Below are 22,830 nucleotides of genomic sequence, written 5' to 3'. Positions count from 1 at the left end.
GGAGGCAGATTTAGGAGCTGGATGTGATCATAGAAAGCATCCTATGATTTAAAAGGGATCATGTATGTTTATGAATGTGAAAACTTCCCTTTGGTTCCCCAATATAGCAGTAAGGTGCAATGAGGTTGAAGGTTAAAAGGTTCTTCATCCTCAAAGGCATTCACAAAGCAGGTGAGGAAGAGGACAATGCACCAACTCCAGTAGAGGTTGCTGAAACCAACCTTGTTGAACATGATATTGAGGAGAAGCTTCAGGAGTTTAAAGAGTCAGCAAGTCTCCAGTGTCATCTCCATGGATGGTGCTTCTTTTCCAAAAGCTTGTCATTTTACTAATCTGCAAATCCTTCTACGCAGAAGGTCACAGACAGATTACCTGGTGCAACTTTGTCTTACAGCTTGAAGGTTTTAGATGGCAGCAAGTGGGAACGTTGGGACCACTCATTGATTCTGGTCTATCTATTCCTTCAGCTTAAGTAAAACTGCTGAAAGCAATAGCTTGATAGTTAGTTGTACTTGGCTCTGTAGAGCTGGATTGGTTCAGAACTGCTAGATAAATACTTGTCTAGTCATTGCAGCCAGGAGAAGCCCCTCAAAGAATATCTCACGGGTATGTTCACCTGTCCTGTCATGAAATCACATTGTTTCTTCCAATCTTCACCTTTAAGAAACAAACAATTATCTGTTTCCAAGCAGCTCTCCTCAGTATAGAACATACAACAGTACAGGCCTTTGACTCCTGATGTTATTCTGACTTTTTAACCTACCATAAGATCAATCTAACCCACGTGGCCTTCCATTTTTCTTCCATCCACGTGCCAAACCGAGAGTCTCCAAAATGTCCCTAACGTATCTTCTTCTACCACCACCATAAACTTGCTGCGCACCTACCACTCTCTGATGTACCCCCTGTGTTTTCCTCGGAGCACTTTAAAATTATGCCCACTCACGTTAGCCATTTCCACCCTGGGAAAAAGTGTGTAGTTACTTTTTACACAGTTTTATAGAGCTGTAATATTACTTTGAAGCTCTTGAATGTAACCCCCAGACTAATGAAGGCCAACACTCCATATGTCAACACTCCATATGGCCAACACTCCATATGTCTTCTTACCATCCTATCAATTTGCATGGCAAATTTGAAGGATCTATGCATCCTTTGTGTGTAAAATGATGGTTGTGATGCATTTAGTGTGGTAGTGTAGTGGAAAGTGCTTGTCAGCTCTTGTTTCCAGCTTTCATTGCTGACCAGCAGTCTTGCAAAAAGGAGAGTTGACTACATAAGCCTCTCCCTGCCAGTACATAGCCTCTCCAACAGTGAGCCAATCTTCTATCCATGCTAGTATCTTTCCTGTAATACTATGGCTCACATTTCGTTAAGCAGCCTCCTGTGCAGCACCTTTGCAAAGGCCTTATGAAAATCCAAATAAACGACATCCACTGACTCTCTTTTGTCTATCCTGCCTGTCATTTCCTCTAAGAATTACAACAGATCTGTCAGGCAAGATTTCCCCTTAAGGAGGCCATGCTGACTTTGGCCAATTTTGTCATGTGCTTCCCAGTATCCCAAAATATAATAAGAGCCCAACATCTTTCCAACACTGAAGTCAGGCTTACTGGCCTATCATTTCCTTTCTTCCTGTCTTCCCTTCGCTGTTTCCATCCCTTCTTAAAAAATGGTGTGAAATTTTCAATTTTCCTGTCCTGCATAAACATCCCAGAATCTAATGATTCTTGAAAGATCATTACTAAAGCCTCCACTATCTTTTCAGCTACCTCTTTCAGAATCCTGGGGTCTAGTTCATCAGTTACAGGCGACTTCTCTACCTTCAGACATTTCAACTTCCCAAGTACCTTCTCCTCAGTAAAAGCAACAACGCTCACTTCTGCTGCCTAATACTCTCAACTTTCTGGCATTCTACTAGCGTCTCCCACAGTGAGGAATGATGCAAAGTACTTAAGTTCAACTGCTATTTCTTTGTCTCTATTAGTATCTCTCCAGCATCATTTTCCAGCAATCCAATTTCCACTCTCATCTCTCTTTTACTCTTTATATATCTGAAAACCTTTTTGTATCCTCTTTTATATTGTTGGCTAGCTTACCTTCATATTTTATATTTTCTCTCTTTATGGCTTTTTTGTCGCATTGCATTGCTTTTTAAAAGCTTCCCAGTGCCCTAACTTCCCACTATTTTTTTTTACTATATTATATATCCTCTGTTTCTTTTGTGCTGTCTTTGATGCTGTCTTTGACTTCCCTTGTCAGCCACTGTTGTCTCATCCTCCCTTTAGAATATGTCTTCATCTTTGGGATATCTTTCCTGCACCTTCTGACTTGCTACCAGAAATTCCAGTCATTGCTGTTCTGCCATCATTCCTTCCAGTGTCCCCTTTCAATTAACTTTGGCCAGATCCTCTCTCATGCCTCTGCAATTTCCTTTATTCCAGTGTAATACTGATACATCCAATTTTAGTTTCTCCTTCTCAAACTGCAGGGTGAATTCTATCATATTAAGATCACTGCACTCCCTTTATCTGAAACTTGCTAATCAAATCTGGGCCAATACTTAACTCTTATCCAGAATTGCTGTTCCCCTAATGGACTCAACCACAAGCTGCTCTAAAAATCCATCTCGTAGACATTCTACAAATTTCCCTCCCTTGGGATCCAGCAGCAACCTGATTCTCCCAAGCTAGTGCATGCCAAACTATTTAAACTGCCTAGTCCATTGACCTGCGCCTGGACCATAGCCCTCCATATGCTTCCCATCTATGTACCTATCCAAATTCCTCTTAAACATTGAAATCAAAATTACATCCACCATTTGCGCTGGCAGCTTGTTCCACACTCTCACCACTATTTAGGTAAAGAAATTTCCCCTCATGTTCCCCTTAAACATTTCAAATTTCATTCTTAACCCTTGACTCCAGTTGTCGTCTCACCCAACCTCACTGGAAAAGGCCAGCTTAAATTTACCCTATCAATGCCCCTCATAATTTTGTATACCTCTATCATATCTCACCTCAATTTTCCACATTCTAGGGAATTAAGTTCTAACCAATTCAATCTTTCCTTATAACTCAGGTCCTCCAATTCTAGCAACATCCTCGTAAATTGTCTGTGTTTCTTTCAATCTTATTTACATCTTTGCTGTAGGTACATGTCCAAAACTGCACACAATACTCCAAATTAGGCCTCACCAATGTCTTATACAACTTCAACATAACATCCCATCTCTTTTACTCAGTACTTTGACCTCTGAAGGCCAATGTGCAAAAAGCTGTCTTTACGACTCTATCTACCTGTGACGCCACTTTCAATGAATTATGGACCTGTAGTCCCAGATCCTTTTGTTCTACTACACTCCTCAGTGCCCTACTGCTCATTGTGTAAAACCTACCATGGTTGGTCCTCCCAAAATGCAACACTGCACACTTGGATGCATTAAATTCCATCCACTATTTTTCAGCCTATGTTTCCTGCTGGTCCAGATCCCGCTGCAATCTTGGTGTCATTCACAAATTTACTGATCCAGTTAACCACATTATCATCCGGATCATTGATATAGATGACAAACAACAACAGACTCAGCACTGATCCCTGCAGCACTCCACTAGTCACAGGCCTCCATTTAGAGAGGTAAACATCTACTGTCACTCTCTGGTTTCCCCCCACAAACCCAATGTCTAATCCAATTTACTACACCATCTTCAATGCCCTCTCGACTGAACCTTCTTGACCAACCACCCACGCGGGACTTTGTCATATGCCTTGTTGAAGTCCACGGAGACAACGTTCTCTGTCTTGCCTTCTTCAACTTTTCTCATAATTTCATCAAAAAAGCTCTATAAGATTGGTTACACAAGGCCTACCATGCACAAAGCCATGCTGACTATCCCTAATCAGTCCATGTCTATCTAAATATTCATATATCCGGTCCCTTCAAATACCATCCAATAACTTTCCCACTACTGAGGTCAGGCTCACCAGCCTATAATTTCTTGGTTTATTCTTAGAGCCTTTCTTAAAAGTGGAATAACATTAGCTATCCTCCAATCCACTGGTACCTCGCCTGTCGCTAAGGATGATTTAAATATCTCTGCTAGGGCCCCTGCAATTTCTGCACTTGCCTACCACAGGAACACTTGTCAGGCTGTGGGGATTTATCCTCACTGATTTATTTCAGAATAGCAAACACCTCCTCCTCTCTAATCTGTATAGAGTTCATGATCTCATTGCTGCTTTGCCTCACTTCTATAGCCTGTATCCCTCTCCTGAGTAAATACAGATTTTAAAAAATCCATTTAAGATCTCCTTCATCTCTTTCAGCTCCACACATAGATTACCATTTTGATCTCCCAGAGGATCAATTTTGTCCCTTGCAATCCTTTTGTTCGTAACATATCTGTTGAAGTCCTTAGGATTATCCTTCACCTTGTCTGCTAGAGTAACTTAATGCTTTCTTTTAGTCCTCCTGATTTCGTACTTAAGTGTTCTTTTGCAATTCTTATACTTCTCAAGAACATCATTTGTTCCTACCTGCCTATACCTGCTATGTACCTCCTTTTTTCTTTAGCAGGGCCTCAATATCCCTCAGAAACCAAGGATCCGCTAACCTGTTATATTTCCTTTTATTCTGACAGCCAGATACAAGATTTGTACTCTCAAATTTTCACTTTTGAAAGCCTCCCACTTACCAAGTATACCTTTGCCAGAAAGCAGCCTGTCCCAACCCAAACTTGCCAGATCCTTTCTGACACCATCAAAATTGGCCTTTCTCCAATTTAGAACCTCAACCCAAGGACCATAATTACCTTGAGACTAATGGCATTACGTTCACTAGATACAAAGTGTTCCCCAACACAAACTTCTGTCACCTGCCCTATCTCGTTCCCTAATAGGAGATGAAGTCTTGCACACTCTCTCATTGGGACTTCTATCTACAGATGAAGAAAACTTCCCTGAACCTATTTGACAAACTTTATCCCGCCTAGTCCTTTTACAGTATGGGAGTTCCAGTCAATATATGGAAAGTTAAAATCACCTCCTATCACAACCTTATGTTTCTTGCAACAGTCTGTGATCTCTACATATTTGTTCCGCTAAATCCTATGGACTGTTGGGTGATCTGTAATACAGTCCCATTAACGTGGTTATACCTTTTTTGTTCCTCAGTTCCACCCATAAAGCCTCACTGGACAAGTCATCAAGCCTGTCCTGACTGAACACTAGCGTGATGTTTTCCTTGACTAGTAACGCCACCCCACCCCCTTTTAATCCCTCCTGTTCTATCACGTCTAAATAATGGAACCCTGGAATGTTGACCTGCCAATCCTGCCATTCCTGCAACCAAGTCTCACTAATGATTACAATATCATAATTCCATGTGTTGATCCATGCCCTGAGCTCACCTTCCTTTCCGACAATATTTAGTGCATTGAAATATACACAACTCAAAACATTAGTCCCACCATACCCAACTTTTTGATTTCTGACTTTGTCTGAGGTCCTAACAACACCTGTCTCCACAATCTCTCCACTTTCTGTTCTGGCACTGTTTCCCATCCCCCTGCAATTCTAGTTTAACCCCTCCTGCACTCCACAGTTCTGGGATATTCATCCAGTTTAGGTGCAAACCATCTCTTCTGTACAGGTCCCACCTTCCCTGGAAGAGAGCCCAATGATCCAAAAACCTGAAGCCTTCACTCGTGTGCCAACTCCTTACCCAATATTAAACTTTATGACCTTTCTATTTCTGGCCTCACTAACACATGGCACAGGTAGTCATTGTTACCTATATGGACCATGACCTCTGGCTACTCACTCTCCCCCTTAAGAATGATGAGGATTCAATCTGAGATGTCACAGACCCTGGCACCTGGAGGGCAACATACCATCTGGGAATCTCATTCTCATCCACAGAACCTCTTTTTTGGTTCCCCTAACTAATGAATCGGCTGGTGGCGTAGTGGCATCAGCGCTGGACTGCGGGACGGAGGTTCTGAAGTTCAAATCCAGCCGGCTCCCCCCAGCACGCTTTCCATCTGTGCGGGGTTAAGAGCTGGTGATCTCTTTGAAAAAAAACTCACCCGGCAGAAGGCAAAGGCAAACTACTGCTGTAACTTGCCTCGTACGCGAATTCCAACTACGTCGGAACAGTAGTCGTCCACTACCCGGAAAAATTCCGGACGCGACCTACATTATCATTATTATTAACTAATGAATCCTCTATCAACACAGCTCATCTCTTCTCCTCCCTTTCTTTCTGATCGACAGAGCTAGACTCAGTGCCAAGAACTGACCGCTGTGGCTTTCCTCTGCTAGGTCATCCCCCCGCCCAACAGTTTCAAAAGTGGTTTACCTGTTGCTGAGAGAGATGGTCACCTGGGTACTCCGCACTTGCTGTTTAACCCTTTTCACACTCCTGACTGTCACCCAGTTTCCTGTGTCCTGCACCTTGGGTGTAACTACCTCTCTATATGTCCTGTCTATCACCCGTTCAAACTCCCGAATGATCCAGAGTTCATCCAGTTCCAGCTCCAGTTCCTGAGCATAGATTGCTAGAAGCCGCTGCTGGATGCACTTCTTACAGGTGAAGTCACCTGACACATGGGAGGTCTCCCTGCCTTCCCACATCCCACAAGAGGAGCATTCGACAATCCTCCCTGCCATCCCTACTGCTCTAACTGTGCAATCATAAAGAAGGAAACAATAAATAAATTGAAAAAAAAACTACCCACGGCTTTTTGCCTTTTCTCATTCAAGCCTCTCCTCGTTGAAACCTCGAACAGCTAAAGCCTCATTAGACCCACTCTACCACTGTTCACTCCAACAATGTCTGATCTGCTTGCCTCTGCCTTATTTTAATTTGCTATTGCTAATGAATCCCGATCTCTGATTGGCTGCTGTTCTAATGCCGAAATTCCAGCAAAACACTTCTTTTTAATGCACATTTGCCAACCTGTGTGGGTACTTTTTCACTTGTTCCCTTTTTCTGATTGGCTGCTGCTCAAATGCTGAAAATCCCTCGGAGTTGCTTTTTAATTCATACTCACCAAGCTTGTGAGTCACTTTGCCTCTTACTCTCAATCTCTGATTGGCCTTGGCTACTGTTGGGAGGCCTGTATATAACTTATATCAGGATCTTTTTACCCTTGCAGATTCTTAACCCTTCCCACATGGATTTTACATCTTCTGATCTTATGTCACCTTTTGTCACCTCTTTCTAAGGATTTGATTTTATTTTTTATAAGCTGAGCCAGTCCACCCCTTCTGCCTACCTGTTTGTCCTTTTGATACAAATGTACCCTTGGAAGTTAAGCTCCCAACTATGATCTTCTTTCAGCCACGACTCAGTAATGCTTACAGCAACATACTGCCAATTTCCAACAGTGGTGCAAAATCACCTACCTTATTCCATATACTGTACTGCATGCATTCAAATATAACACCTTCAGTTCTGTGTCCATCACCCTTTCTGATTTTGGCCCCCTGTTGCACTTTAACACATTTCACTGACTGCAATTTTGCCCTATCATTTGTCTTTCCTTCCTCACAGTTCGCTACACACTACATGTCGTTGTATCCTAATTGTGGTCTGCAAGCGATTTCCTCACTTACAGACTTCCAGTCAGTTCAGTTTAGCAACAACATCTCCACAATCTCCATCAGCACAAGTGCACCACAAGGCTGTGTGCTTAGCCCCCTGCTCTACCCGCTTTACAATTATGTATGGTTAAGCACAGCTGCAATGCCAAATATAAGTTTGCTGACGACACCACAGTCGTTGGCTGTACCAAAGGCCGTGATGAATCAGCATACAGGAGGGAAACTGAAAAGTCTGACTGAGTGGTGCCACAACAACAACCTCTTACTCAAAGTCAGCAAGACCGAGCAGCTGATTATCAACCTCAGGAGGAGGAAACCAGAGGTTCATGAACCAGGGGATCAGAGGTGGAGGGTGTCAGCGAGTTTAAGTTCCTCCGTGTTATCATTTCAGAGAACTTGTCCTGGGCCCAGCACGTAAGTGTAATTATAGAGAAAACAAGGCAACACATCTACTTCCTTTACGAAGTTTACGAAAATTCAGCATGGCAGCTAAAACTTTGATAAACTTTTATATATGTGTAGTGGAGAGTATAATGACTGGCTATGTCACAAACTGATATGGAAACACCAAGCCCTTGCATGGAAAATCCTACAAAAAGCAGGGGATATGGCCCAGTCTATCAGGGGTAAAACCCTTCCCACCATTGAGCACACCTACATGAAGCATTGTCACAAGAAAGCCTCAGGGATCCCTGCAACCCAGGTCATGCTCTATTCTCACTGTTGCCATCAGGAAGAAGGTACAGAAGCTTCAGGACTCACATCACCAGGTTCAGGAACATTTATTACCCCTCAACCATCAGGCTTCTGAGGGGATAACCTCACTCAATTTCACTGTCCCATCACTGAACTGTTCTCACAGCCTATTGACTCACTTTCAAGGACTCTTCATCTCATGTCCTTGATATTTATTGCTTATTTATATATTATTATTATTATTTTATTTTCTTTGCACTTGCACAGTTTGCTGTCTTTAGCATACTGGTTGTCCGCCCTGCTGGGTGGGGTCTTTCACTGATTCTATTACGGTTATTGGATTTATTGAGTATGCCCACAAGGAAACAAATCTCAGGTTTGAATATGGTGACATATACGTACATTGACAATAAATTTACTTTGAAGTTTCAGCTTTAAACTACCCATCCTCAGCCCTATCACTCTGGTTCCCCTCCCTCTGCCAAATTATTTTAAACACTCTTCAATAGTTCTTGCAAACCTGCCCACAAGGATACTGGTCCCCCTCGGGTTCAGAGGTAACCCATCCTTTTTGTACAGATCATATCTTCTCCAGAAGAGATCCCACTGATCCAGAAATTTGAAACCCTGCCCCCTGCACCAATTCCTCAGCCACGCATTCATCTGCCAAATCATCTATTCTTATCCTCACTGGAACGTGGTGCAGGCAGCAGTACAGATACCACTACCATGGAGGTCCTGTTTTTCAACTTTCTACCTAACTCCCTATATTTCCTCTTCAGGACCTCCTCCCTTTTCCTACATACAGTATGTCATTGGCACCAATATACCAATATGTATGTACTACAAGTTCTGGCTGTTCACCGTTCCCCCTTAGAATGCAGTGGACCTGATATGAGACATCCCTGACTCTGGCACCTGGAAGGCAACATACTATCTGGGTATCTCTTTCACAACTACTGAATTTGCCACATGCTTTTCTAATTATGGAATCCCCTCCCCTACAACTACTGCTCTCCTCTTCTCCCCCCTTCCTTTCTGAGCTATAGAGACTGACTCAGTGCCAGAGATCAGGCTGCTGTGGTTTCCCTCTGGTAGGTCATCCCCCCCGTTAGCAATATCCAAAGCTTACTATTGAGGGGAACGGCCACAGTAGTACTCTACACTAGTTGCCTATTCTCTTTCCCTCTCTTGAGAATCACTCAGGTACCTGCCTCCTGCCACTCCCTGTGTCTCCTATGTATTACCTCCTCCCTTTCCCGTATGAGCCGAAGATCATTCAGCTGCAGCTCTGGTTCTTTAACGCAGTCTCTGAGGAGCTGCTGCTCGGTGCACCTTGTGCAGATGTAGTTATCAGGGAGACTCCCAAAGTTCCCACATCTCTCACAAGGAACATACCACTAACTCTGGAGCCTTTCCCAGCACACTAGCTATGCATCAACTGAAAAAGAAAACTTACCAGAGCTTACTTAGAACCTCCACCTGCGCTTCCCCAAACCCGTTTTTGCCTAAGCCTGTTAAGCCAAAGCCTGACCACTCTAACACTGTCTACTCACACAATGGCCACTCTGCTTACATCTTACTTCGTTTTATTGGCCCTGCCAAGTGTCTAATAAATCATTATGATCGCAGCCTGCCAAAAAAATCACAAAAGCACCTGAGATCTTTTTAACTGTCCTGCTGTGTCACCAACGAATGTGCTCTTGCACTGACTGAAGTCCCAAAAGCACCCAAACCCTTATTAAACCTTGTGCTACTTTACCAATGAAAAACTCCTCAAGCGAATTGCAGCCTGCCAAAAAATCCCGAAAGCACCAAGCTCTTTTTATACCTATATAAAAAGTTTTTGAAATACAAAACACTCTCCAAGTGCAATCATTGCTAAACAGTAGCTTTTTCAGACTTTGACCACATTAATAGGAATGTCAGTGACAAGATCAAAACAGAATGCAATCAACAGATCACTTATCCACACCGACAATCAGTTCTGATGACGCAATTCAAAGTTCTGAGATTAACTACAGACCCGAGGGTTGCAGATTGTCCATTGCAATTCCGAGGGCTGTGCACTGAAATTAAGGTAAATAGCACCTATTTCCCATAACTCTGTTCCCACACCTCAACTCCTGGACAAAGCAAAACAGTAGTTCCCTGGTCCTCAACTTGCACCACATTAGCCTCTGCATTAAACTGACTATCCTTCACAATTTTTTGACAATTGCAGCAAGATTCCTCTACTCAACAAATATTGCCCTCCCCTTTCAGCATTTCAAAGAGATTGCTCCCTGTTCCGCTCTTCCATCCGACCAACACCTCCCCACTCTACAGCACTTTTCCATGCAACCACAGAAGATGCAATAAATTCTCTTCCCACTATCTAGGGTCTTAAATAGTTTTCCAAGTCAGGTAGCTGGACTTGCCCTTCTCCTAGCACTAAAGTTAACTATGTGGTCTTCTCTACTGATTGGCTGAAGGTTTTTCAGCAGTGTTCAGTAGACAGGAGTAACCTTGACTTCTGGTTGCTTTGCACTTTAATGCACCATTTCTCTCCAATTTTGACCTGTCTGTCCATGGCTTTCTAGTGCTACAGTGAAGCCTAAGGCAAGCATGAGGAATAACTGTCTGGGTAGCCTCCAATCTGCTGGCGTGAACATCAATTTCTCAGAAGTCCCATAATTTCTTCCCCCTTTCCCTTCTCTCTTTTTCTGTCCACCCTTTCTTTTCTCCCCTCCTACACATCGCTTCCCTCAGGTGCCCCACCTCCTTCCCTTTCTCCCAAAGTTCACTGTCCTCTCCTATCAGATTCCTCCTTGCTCAGCCCTCGCCCTTTGCCTCTTCCACCTATCACCTCCGAGCTTCTTATTCCATCCCGCCTCCCCAACTTACTCACTTTCTCCCTCACCCAGTCTCACCATCTGACAGCTTCTACTTCTCCTCCCTTCCTCCCCCACCCTTTTTATTCTGGTTTCTGCCCCCTTCCTTTCCCGCACAATGAAAGGTCTAGGTTTAAAAAAGTCAACTGTTTACTGCTCTCCATTGATTCTGCCTGACTTGATGAGTTCCTCTAGCATTTTGTGTGTGGCTATGTTGCCCAACACCTCTTCCTGTGTCTTTGGAACATTCGGGACTCCATATCAGATTTACCTACTTGAGGTTATTGACTCTGTTCATATCAGAACTGGCCATTTCTGCCTGTCATTATCCGACTTTTTTTTCTGTCAACACGGTTTGACCAAGTGGCCACGCTCCACAACCTTGCTATGAACAGCACATAACAAGGTCAAACCCTAAAGTCATATGCAATCGTACAGATACAAAGGAAAACGTAGCGGGATCACAGGGACATAGCATCAGATACACAAGCATTCATAGGAAAAACATAAATACAAATTATACACAATTTTTGCAACACACAACTAGAACAAAGAATTCCATTTTACTACAGAAAGAATCCCAGACCGATTCCAACTGCTACACTGACTCATGTGATCTCACTCTATCAGAAACAGTCCCTTCATTTTACTTTCTCTTTCTCCCAGTTCTGTTATTGGGACTTGGACCTGAAACATCAGCTGCTTATCTTTCCACATATGCTTTCTGGCTTGCCAGGTGTTTCCAACACTTTTTGTATAATTTCCAAATTGTGGTATCTGAGTTTATTTTTATTCAAATCAATCAGGAGTCTGGATACAAGATGAGAACTCCAGTAAGATTGAGACTGAGGGGAAATTTGATAGAGGCATACAAAATTATGAGGGGTATAGATAAGGTAAGTGCAGGCACGTTTCTTCCACTGAAGCTGGGTGGGTTTACAACTAGAGGTCATGGGTTAAGGGTGAAAGGTGACAAGTTTAAGAAGAACATGAGTGGAAACTTCTTTACTCAGAGGGTCGTGAGAGTATGGAACGAGTTGCCTGTGCAGGTGGTGCATGCGAGCTCGATTTCAATGTTTAAGAGAAGTTTGGCTAGGTACATGGATGACAGGTGTATGAAGGGCTATGGTGCAGGCGCAGATTAAATGGGTCAGCATGGACTGGATGGGCTGAAGGGTGTTTCAGTGTTGTACTTTTCTATGACTATGACTTGAACTCAGTTGGACCAGATGTGTCCCAGGTCAGGGTGAAGAATAAGCAATCATGTTTTTTATGCTTATCCAAAAATAGACTCCCAGTCTAATCAGTAGAAGGGGTGTTCATCTTTTTGAAATGTATTCTTGGGGTGTGGATGTAGGAGATGTGAGGGTGACGTGAATTATTCTAACCTTGCTTGCTGTAAGCATACTGGTGAGCTGCTGACTTGGCAACACAGCATTTTGCCGTGCCTTGATAGAGGGCAGGTAAGAATCTACAATTGTGCTAAGGTCACATGGAGGCATGGCAGCAGATTGCCTTCCCTGCGGGACATCAATGAACTCAAAGTTTTTTAATAACAATCTGGCAATTTCACAGTCACTCTTACTGGATGTTTCTCTCTCCTCTAGTTCTTTTTAATTAACAGCATTTAAATTTACTCAGGCGTCCTCTCAGAAGTACACAAGGGAAACTCTGATAGAGCAGAGGAAAGTAACCATTAAGTGACAAAACAAGGTGATAATGAACAAATGGTAAACCGGGAGGAACTCCAAGGCTCATACAGCCTCTGTAGAAGCAATGGGATTGTCAACAATTTAGGTCGAGCCCCTACATCAGGAATGATAATGAGACAAGTGTAGAAACAAAAGCTTGGATTGTTCTTGGAAGTTCAGGTCTCTGGATTATTAGTGCAAACATTGTTATGGAGCTGTATAAAAGATTCAAAGTGCGTTTATTATCAAAGTATGATTGCAATATACAACTCTAAGATTCGGCTTCCCACTGACAGCTACAAACAAAGAAAACCATCAAGCCCCCAGTGAGCAAAAAAAGAACAATTTTACTCAAACAGCAAACAAAAACGAGTGAAAAACACGGAATATAAAACATTAAACCACCAAGTCAGTCAAACAGTCCAAGAAAATTCAGCTTCAACTCCGTTCATTCAAGATAGCACTGTGTTGTTTGTTGCCTGTAGGCCCCAGAGCCAGTCCGCCTGATCAGAATTGCACAAAATAGCATCAAAAAAAAGGTACACCCAGAAACGAGAAACACATCCTAACATGAACTACAGAGTCCAGTCCACAAACATCGTCAACTAAACCTTGCTCGAGACGCAAGACTCTAGCACCATCCTCTGGCAGCAAGGGAGAGAGAGGGAGAGGGAGAGACTGACTGACTGACTGACTGGTGCTGAGCACCCACTAGCCTTACATCATTGTCCTCATTGATTTCAATCTTCCTCGACGCGTTAATTGGCAAGATCGGTGAGAAATGGAGTTGATCGTTTCCAGGCTCTTTGGCCTCCAGGCTGCACACTTCACTGTAAACCTCACGGAACTCCCTTGGAGACAGCAAAGTGCCAGACCACCTAATTGGCCGGAAAACACACCATCAAACTGTAAATCACAGGCTCCAATAGTGGCTGAACCATATCTTAAAGAAATAATAGTAAAGGAAGTAATTTTGTGAAATGTCTGAAGGATGTTGCATTTAGACACATTGTTTGGTGGCACCATCAATAAAAAATTATGGATGATATCAGGAAAAGACCATAAGACATATGGGTGGAATTAGGCCATACAGCCCATCAGAACTGCTCCTGCATTCTATCCCTCAATCCTATTCTCCTAACTTCTCCCTGTAACCCTTGATGCTGTCACTAATCAAGAACTTATCAGCCACTGCTCAAAATATATCCAATAACATGGCCTCCACAGCCATCTGTGGCAATGAATTCCATAAATTCACCACCCTCTGGCTAATACAAAATCCTCCACATGACTGTTCTAAAGGGGTGCCTTTGTACTCTGAGTCCTCTAGTCCTAGAGGACCATGATGACTAACATCCTCTTTACATCTACTCTATTTAGGCCTTTCGATATTTGGAAGGTTTCAACAAGATTAACTCCATATTCTTCTAAACTCCAGTGAGTACAGGCCCACAGCCATCAAATGCTCCTCGTTTATTAACCCTTTCAGTACCTGGGTCATTATTGTGAACTTCCTCTGGACTCTCCAATGCTAGCAAATCCTTTCTTAGATATAGGGTCAAAACTGCTCACAATACTCCAAATGTGGTCTGACCAATGAGTTATAAAGCATCAGCGTTACAACCTTAAGGCATTATTCTCTAGATTCAGATAGCCTCCCTTACATGAATAAATCATGCAAACTGCGTTCATCAAGTTCAAGTTTATTGCCATTCACCCATATACACGTACACCACCAAGGTGCACTGCACAGTACATATAATTCACTCGAACGCAAGAATCTTTTATTAAGGGTACCTAGAAAATAATAAAAATAGAAAATACAACAGTTCAGGTGGGCATCTCTAGAAAAAGACACAGTTAACATTTTAGACATTATCAGAGAAATAAGAATCAGGTTTATTATCACTGACATAAAACATGAAATTTATTGTTTTATAGCAATACAGTGAAATACATTTAAAGTTCTATAAGTAACAACAAGAAATATATTTTTCAAACTAAATAGATAAATAGTACAAAAAGAGATTGAAATAGTGAGGTAGTGTTGAGGCACCATTCAGAAATCTGATGGCAGAAGCGAAGAAGCTGTTCCTAAAATGTTGAGTGTGTGTCTTCAGGCTCCTGTACCTCTTCCCTGATTGTAGTAATGAGAAAGAGCATATCCTGGGTGGTGAGGGGTCTTAATGATAGCTGCTACCTTTATTGGCCATGAGGTAATTAGAATATGGAAGAAAACATTTAACTCAAATGGGTCAAGATCAATGGAACTAGTCAAATGAAATGTCTTTCTTCTTGCCATGTGCTTGAAGGAATGGAGGCTGCCATTTTGTGAAGCTGCTTTGTAACATCCATTTTGGGAATTGTTTGATGAATTGATTCTTTCTGTGGGATAACTTAGTCAGAGCAATTGAAGGTGGACACAGAAGTTTCTGCTATTGATCTGCTAAAACTGAGATCATTCTCAGATAAACTCTGTACTATGTACAATGGCAGGTTTGCAGGAGTAAAAGTAATCTCGTTATCTCAGCCCGGTGCCCGGGTGACTTGGTTTGACTGGTCTGAACTGGAGTCGGAGAGAACAAATTTGTGTAGCCCTTGGACAATATCCAATGGGAATCTGACATCAGTCAATCAGATGACCTGCAGCCAACAAGAATGAAGTGCATCATTCGAACTGATGAGGAAGACTATAAGAGTTTGGAGCTTCAAATGCAAAGGGATGAGAACTCCGGAGACTATCACAAGGAAGAGCTCTCATGCCAGAGGCTGGGAGAAGAAAGGAAAAATTGTCTGGCCAACAGGATATCCCCTATATCAGTGTTATAAATTGAAACGTAGTCTGAGTGAGTATTGGAACAGAGGGAATAGCAGAATTCATGTATTAAGTTGTTGGTCTCGGTTCAACATTGTTAAGTTATTGTTTGCGCAGAGACAATAAAGTACGAGCAACACACACAAAATGGTCTCAGCCCAAAACGTCAACTGTACTCTTTTCCATCGATGCTGTCTAGCCTGCTGAGTTCCTTCAGCATTTTGTGTGTGCTGCTTGGATTTCCAGCATCTCCAGGTTTTCTCTTTTTTGGAATAAAGTGCGAGCTTTGATTCATTCAGAGTTGCATAGAGTTGCCTAACCTAGTTCAGTTGATAATAGTCAATACCATCCTGAGGCATCATCTTTTGAAGATGTAAAATTGCATTCTATTTTACAATTCCAGCATATTTTGTTCTCTGCTTGTTCATTTCCTCCTGTATACATCATCTCCAGGTTAATTTCTAGTATGGTGTGTTTGTTCAATGGAGATAACAAAGACAAGATCTTTGCTCCCTCCGCTCTAGAAGAATCAGATGATCTCATGGAAATATATAAATTTCTCATTTGACTAGACAAGTTAGATGAAAGAATGAAGTTTCTTCTGGCAAGGCCATCTAGGAGAAAGGATCCGAGTCTCAAAATAAAGAGTCGACCATTCAAAACAGAAATTGGAAGGAATTTCTTCAACCATAATGTAGTGAATCTTGAGAATTTGCCTCTCAAGGGGATTGTGAGGGCCAGGTTGCTGAGCATGTTAAAGGCAGTGATCTAAAGATGTTTTGATATTGAAAGAATTTAGGTATATGGAAAATTAGTAAAGGAAAATTGTGCTAAGGTAAAAGAGTATTTGTGATCTCATTGGATGGCAAAGAACATGGAGGGGTCCTTTCCTTGTATTTAGAACATAGAAGATTACAGTATGGGCCCTTCAGCTCATTTTTGCTTTGATTCCATGACACCATTTTGAAAGAAAGCACAGGAAGTAATTGTGATGTCATAGCCAAGGGTTATACCTCAACCATGACCAATACTTATAACAGCAACGGCACAAAAACCCTGCCGAGTTACTATCACATTGTTTGTGAAAACTTGTGTATAAACTGTCTGTCACAATTCAACCACAGAGATGTTTTCTAAGCTCCCAAAATCACTTTGACAATGGGATGGGTGATAGAAGGGTCTGTTCCGTGCTGTGTTTCTAAATAAATGAATAAAAGTCCAAGATTTTATTTCATTTTTGTGTCAGCCTAAATGATCTGCTTCAGCTCACTTCACTCCGGCAGCTCAGAAGCTATATAAAGATTTCCTTTCAGAGTAATAACAGCTTCTAAATGATCAGATCACCAACTGTGGTTAATGAGAGGTATTAACAACCGTCATTGATTAAAGAAAATTAGAAGTGATTTCTATTTGATGCACTTACTAACAGACACACTCTTCCATGCATGTATATTGTACTTCAATGCTGCTACTCTATGTTCTAATGCTAATTCTCACAATTTGAGTAACGATTAGTCATTGCTCATATCTTGGGTGTAGAGTACTGCAGTTGGTATTTAAGGTGAGGTCCCGGCCAAGGCTTGTGCTCTGTGCTCCCAAGGTCCACCTGTCAGTATGGTTGTCACTCACCCAGTTGTGAAGAGGATGCCCTACACTGAACAGAAAGTTGGTTGAACTATATGATGTCAGTACAGGACGTCATCCTTACCTTGGCCCAGTGACTACACTTCAAGTTCCAGGCCAGGAAAGGTACGTGCACAAACACAATAGATACTACAGATGCTGAAAATCTTGAGCAGCACACCCAAAGTGCTGGAGGAACTCAGTAGGTCAAGCAGCATCTATGGAGGGGAGTTAGCAGACAATGTTTTGGTCAAGACCCTTTGTCAGGACTGGAAAGGAAGGGGTAAAAAGCCAAAATATGAAGGTGGCGGCGGGGGGGGGGGGGGGTGGAGAGGAAGGAGTACAAGCTGGCAGGGGATAGGTGAAACCAGGTGGGAGGGGAGAGGTGGGTGGGGGGAGGAGGAAGGTGATGTAAGAAGCTGGGAGGTGACAGGGCGAAGAGGTGAAAGGATGGAGAACGAGGAATCTGATCGGAGAGGACAGTGGACCAGGGAAGAAAGGGAATGAGGAGGGGCACCAGAGGGAGGTAATGAGCAGGTGAGGGAAAGAAAAGGAGTAAGAGGGGAGCCAGAATGTGAAATGGAAAAAGAGAGAATGGGGAGGGGAAGAATTTGCTGGGTGGAGAAATTGAAGCAAGCTAGAGACACAATGCACAAGATGTTCCTGTCCGCACCAGGCAAGAGCGATTCAAATCTGATCTGTAAATTAACTAACTTTCCTCAGAGTGGGGCTGCTGGGTAAGGGAATCCAGTGAAAGTGATCAAGCCCAATTTAGAACATGCTCCTAATGTTGACCATGCATCCCAAGTCCATAGGAGTCTGAAGAAGGGTCTCGGCCCAAATCATCAACTGTTTATTCATTTCCATAGATGCTGCCTGACCTGCCGACTTCCCCCTGCATTTTGCGTGTGTCACTCTGGATTTCCAGCATCTGCAGACTTTCTTGTGTTTATCCGTAGGAATCTTTTCTTCCTGCCAGATTTTACCTGCTTCCCTCCCCAAAAGATTGGCCCACTTACTCTTCCTCTAGACCCAATCCACACTTTTATTTCTATACTTGCACCATTATCAACTCTTCTTGTTACTCACAGGCCCTGTCGCAGATCCTTTGTGTTCTTTCTGCAGACTTACAATGAGAAGTCATTAATATTGCCAATTTCAGAGTGCCTGAATCAGTGCTAATTTTATTCATCAAAATGTACAATGAATACTATTGTTACTGTGTGTCAACTCCAGGGGATCTCTTTATGGCCTCTTGAAAGCCTTTGACTCTGTTTCTAAAATCTGTTTCCTTGAAGAAATTTATCTCCACCATACATTTGCAACATGATGTATAAAAAGCTGTGATTTTAACCATTGGACCAACATCGGACCTGAGTTCATTGTAGAACTGTCACGCAAGTGTCATCAGCTGAAAAATGTTCATCTTAGTTGCCACAAAGCTGCACCTCACCTCAAACAAGCCATCTGCTGGAGTGAAGCTGATCTACAGGACAAATATGAAATCATTCAACCCATGAGGCCTCCTCCTCTTTCTCCCCTGTATCCCATGATCCACTGTCCTCTCCCATAAGGTTCCTTCTTCTTCAGCCCTTCACCTTTGCCACATATCACCTCCCAGCTTCTCACTTCATCCCCTTCCCCAACCCACTCACCTGGTTTCACCTATCACCATCCAGCTTCTACTCTTTCCCTTTCCCCTACCTTCTTATTTTGGCTTCTTCGCCCATCCTTTCCAGACCTGATTAAGGATTTAGGCCCAAAATGTCAACTGTTTATCCCTCTCCATTGATCCTACCTGACTTGCTGAGTTACATTTTGTGTGTGTTACTCTTGACTTCCAGCATCTGCAGAAGCTCTTGTGTTTATGATTTGCTCCACTCCAAAACCAAGGTTGCCTCATTCTTGGTCATAGCAAAACAGATATTGGTTGCCCTGTACAATATCAACATGAGACACTTTATTTCCCATCCAAACCAATTAGTCAGATACTCTGCAACCAACTGGGTATTTTGAATGGCTATGGTGTGGGATTTCTGCTTTGTAAATGGTCTTGACATGCAGCAGTATGAAGACAAGTCACTTCAAGTCAATAGCTCAATATTCCAACAACCCAAGTCTTTGAACTTGGAGGGAAGTGATGGCAAAGGGTGGTCACAAATCCAATCCCATTAACCTCAGCTGGCTATAGTTAAAAATAATAAAATGTAAAATAAAAGTCCTGATATCCTGCAAGCTGATAGATTGTGGGAGGTGCACAATCGGCTGTGTTTAACATATAAAAGTAAAGTACAATCTATTGAATACAGTGACATTTACAGTGAGCTCAAATGATGATCAGAAAGTGATCTAAATTGTCAATGTTTTTCTCATTTTGCTGGGTAAGCTCAAGCCAAAATAACTGAAATTACTTCTAATGTGACACTGTATCTCCAAACTATTTAAATATTTATGTGCAGGTGAGATGATGGACTGTCAAATACTGGAAATATTAAAATTAAGATTTATATTCAAAGAAAACATAACAAATCTTGGGCAAATTCAATCCACTAGATATAATTTTCTGAGCAATGCGGATTAAAAGAAGCAAATACTTGCAGGGAAACTAAGTAAGACAGCGTAGGGTTCAAAGTTAAAGTAAATGTATTAACAAATACGTACGTATATGTTAGCATATACTATCCAGAGATTCATTTTCTTGCAGGCATTCGCAGTAGACCAACGAAGTACAGTGGAATCAATGAAATACTCACACAGAGATGACAACCAATGTGCAAATGAAGACAACTGTGCAAATACAATAAATATTAAGTAATACTGAGAACATGAGTTGTGGAACCCTTGAAAGTGAGTCTGTAGATTGTGGAATCAGTTCAGAGTTGAGGTGAGTGAAGTTATCCATGCTGGTTCAGGACTCAGATGGTTGAAGGGTAATAACTGTTCCTGAATCTGGTGTGCGTGGGACCTAAAGGCTGATTTATACTTGTGCGTACGGGCTACGCCATAGGCCTGATTTATACTTCTGCATAGCCCTACGCCATAGCGAGCATGCGTAGTTGTGTCTGCATCACTCTGCAATTCACTGCCAAAACACTAGTCGGCGGTGGGGTTTCTATGCTACCATGTTGAGTTTCTTCGTGAGGGACAGGGACGAGGAAATGCATTTCAAATACTTCCGGATGTTGGCAGGTAGATCTGACGATTTAGTTCATCGTCTCCAACCGTTTATTTCGCATCAGTGTACAAACATGGCGGAGAAAAGCAACCAGAAATGCGATGCTACCAAGCGGACCAATCACAGTTGTTGCGGTCTGCATTGCCGCGACGCGTGAGTTACATTTTTGGGGAGGTGCACGTCACCCTATGGTGTAGAGTACATGGTACCTACGGCGTACATTTGACGCAGAAGTATAAATTGGGCTTAAGGCAGCAGTGAGAGTTGTGCACGTCATATTCGGCATGACATCTAAAACTTTGACATATGTCTATAGATGAGTGGTGGAGGGTATATTGACTGGTTGCGTCACAGCCTGGTATGGAAACACCAATGCCCTTGAAAGGAAAATACTACAAAAAGTAGTGGATATGGCACAGTCCATCACGGGCAAAGTGCTCCCCACCTGTGAGCACATCTACATGGAGCGCTGTCGCAAGAAAGCATCATCCATCATCAAGGACCCCCACCATCTGGGACACATTCTCTTCTCGTTGGTGCCGCTGGGAAGAAGGTATAGGAACCTCAGGAACAAAGTTCCCTCTATTTTTTTACAGCTGCGTGGACCAACCATTGCTCTGAGCAGGAAATTTTTACACAGCCCGAAAACCGCGGGGCAACGAAGACTATGTGCATGGGAGCATTTCAGGTATTATGCTGCACCACTTAGAGGGAACAGTGCGCATACTACAAGTTCAGGAACGGTTATTACCCCTCAACCATCAGGCTCTTGAACTAAAGGGGATATTTCACTTGCCCCTTGACCGAACTGTTCCCACAGCCTATGGACTCACTTTCGGGAAATCTTCATCTCATGTACTCAATATTTATTGCTTATTTTGTTTACTATTATTATATTTCTTCATTTGTATTTGGACTGTTTTTTGTCTTTTACACATTGATTGTTTGTCCATCCAGTTGGGTGCAGTCTTTCATTGATTCTATTGTGTTTCTTGGATTTACTGTCTATGCCCACAAGAAAATGAATCTCAGGGTTGTACATGGAGGAGGGACGAGAAGATGGCGGTGTGACGCAGCGCACGCAGCCACTCCAGAAATGATACCTGTATTTGTTAAGTAGGGTACCATGCACAATTCTGATTTGATGGAGACAAACGTGACAGCACGGAGGAACATCTGGATAAACTTCTGAAGTGCCCGCTTCGCTGCCGCTGCTACTGTGTGGTCCAGAATCTCCGGAGGAGAAGGCCTCCGAATTCTCGGCTTTGCTTGTTTTGGCGGCCGGGACGAGGTCAAAGGCGCTCGGCAGAGGATGGCGCTCGGGAGGCTGTATCGGAGGGGCTGGTCGGAGGCTCGAAGTTTTCGGACGGACTCAGAGTCGGCAGTCGGGTGCTTCCAATGCATCGGCAGTTGTCGGTGCCTGGAGGCTTATGGCAGGGGAGTTTCTCCCTTTTTGCCGCCTGCTGTCGGGGACTATCGGAGTCGATCGGGACTTGAGATTTTTTTTACCGTGCCCACGGTCTGCTCTTTATCAAATTATGGTATTGTTTTGCACTGCTGTATCTACGTTAGTATATGTTATAATTATTTGGTTTTGTCAGTGTTAGTCTTTGGTTTGTCCTGTTTTTTTTTTGTGATATCACTGGAGGCACATTGTATCATTTCTTAATGCATGCATCTCTAAATGACAATAAACGAGGACTGAGTGTCCCCATAATCTAATCTAATATATATGTACTTTGATAACAAAATTACTTTGAACTTCGAACCTTTTAAAGCCTGTCTAAGGGTGGTTCAAACTGTGGATCCTGATATTTAAACAAAGGCTGGGAGGAAACCTGGGCCCATCAGTAAACAGATCATCTAGATTTAACAGTAAGGCATCATTGCTAATATTATTTCTCAAATTTCTGGCTGCATCCTGCCGTTTGGACAGGTGGGAAAGCCTCTATTGCAGGCCAAACCAGCTATGTTTTTCCTGAGAGGGTAATTTCCACCACCCATCATGGGTATTAATCTGTTGTACTCCCTCCACCACAAGCATATGCTTCTTTCAGCAGAGAAGCCAGGACTGCATACAATATTCCAGGTGGAGTCTCAGTGGGATCCACAAAATCTCCTCACAAACGTCTTTACTTTTGTTCTGAAATCTTCATACAGTAAAGGCAAACAAGCCTTGACCCACAAGCTATGCTAGAATATACATAAATGCTTAGCCAGCATCTGCATCCCTCTATGGCAGGGGACATGAAACAGGGTAAACTGAAGTACTGAAATTCGAGGCAACAGACGAAGGGTTTCGGCCTGGAACATTAACTATTTAGTCAGTTCCATAGATGCTGCCTGACCTGC

Source organism: Mobula birostris, chromosome 26, assembly GCF_030028105.1.
Source record: "Mobula birostris isolate sMobBir1 chromosome 26, sMobBir1.hap1, whole genome shotgun sequence".
NCBI lineage: Eukaryota > Metazoa > Chordata > Chondrichthyes > Myliobatiformes > Myliobatidae > Mobula > Mobula birostris.
Note: the sequence above shows the minus strand (reverse complement) of the source record.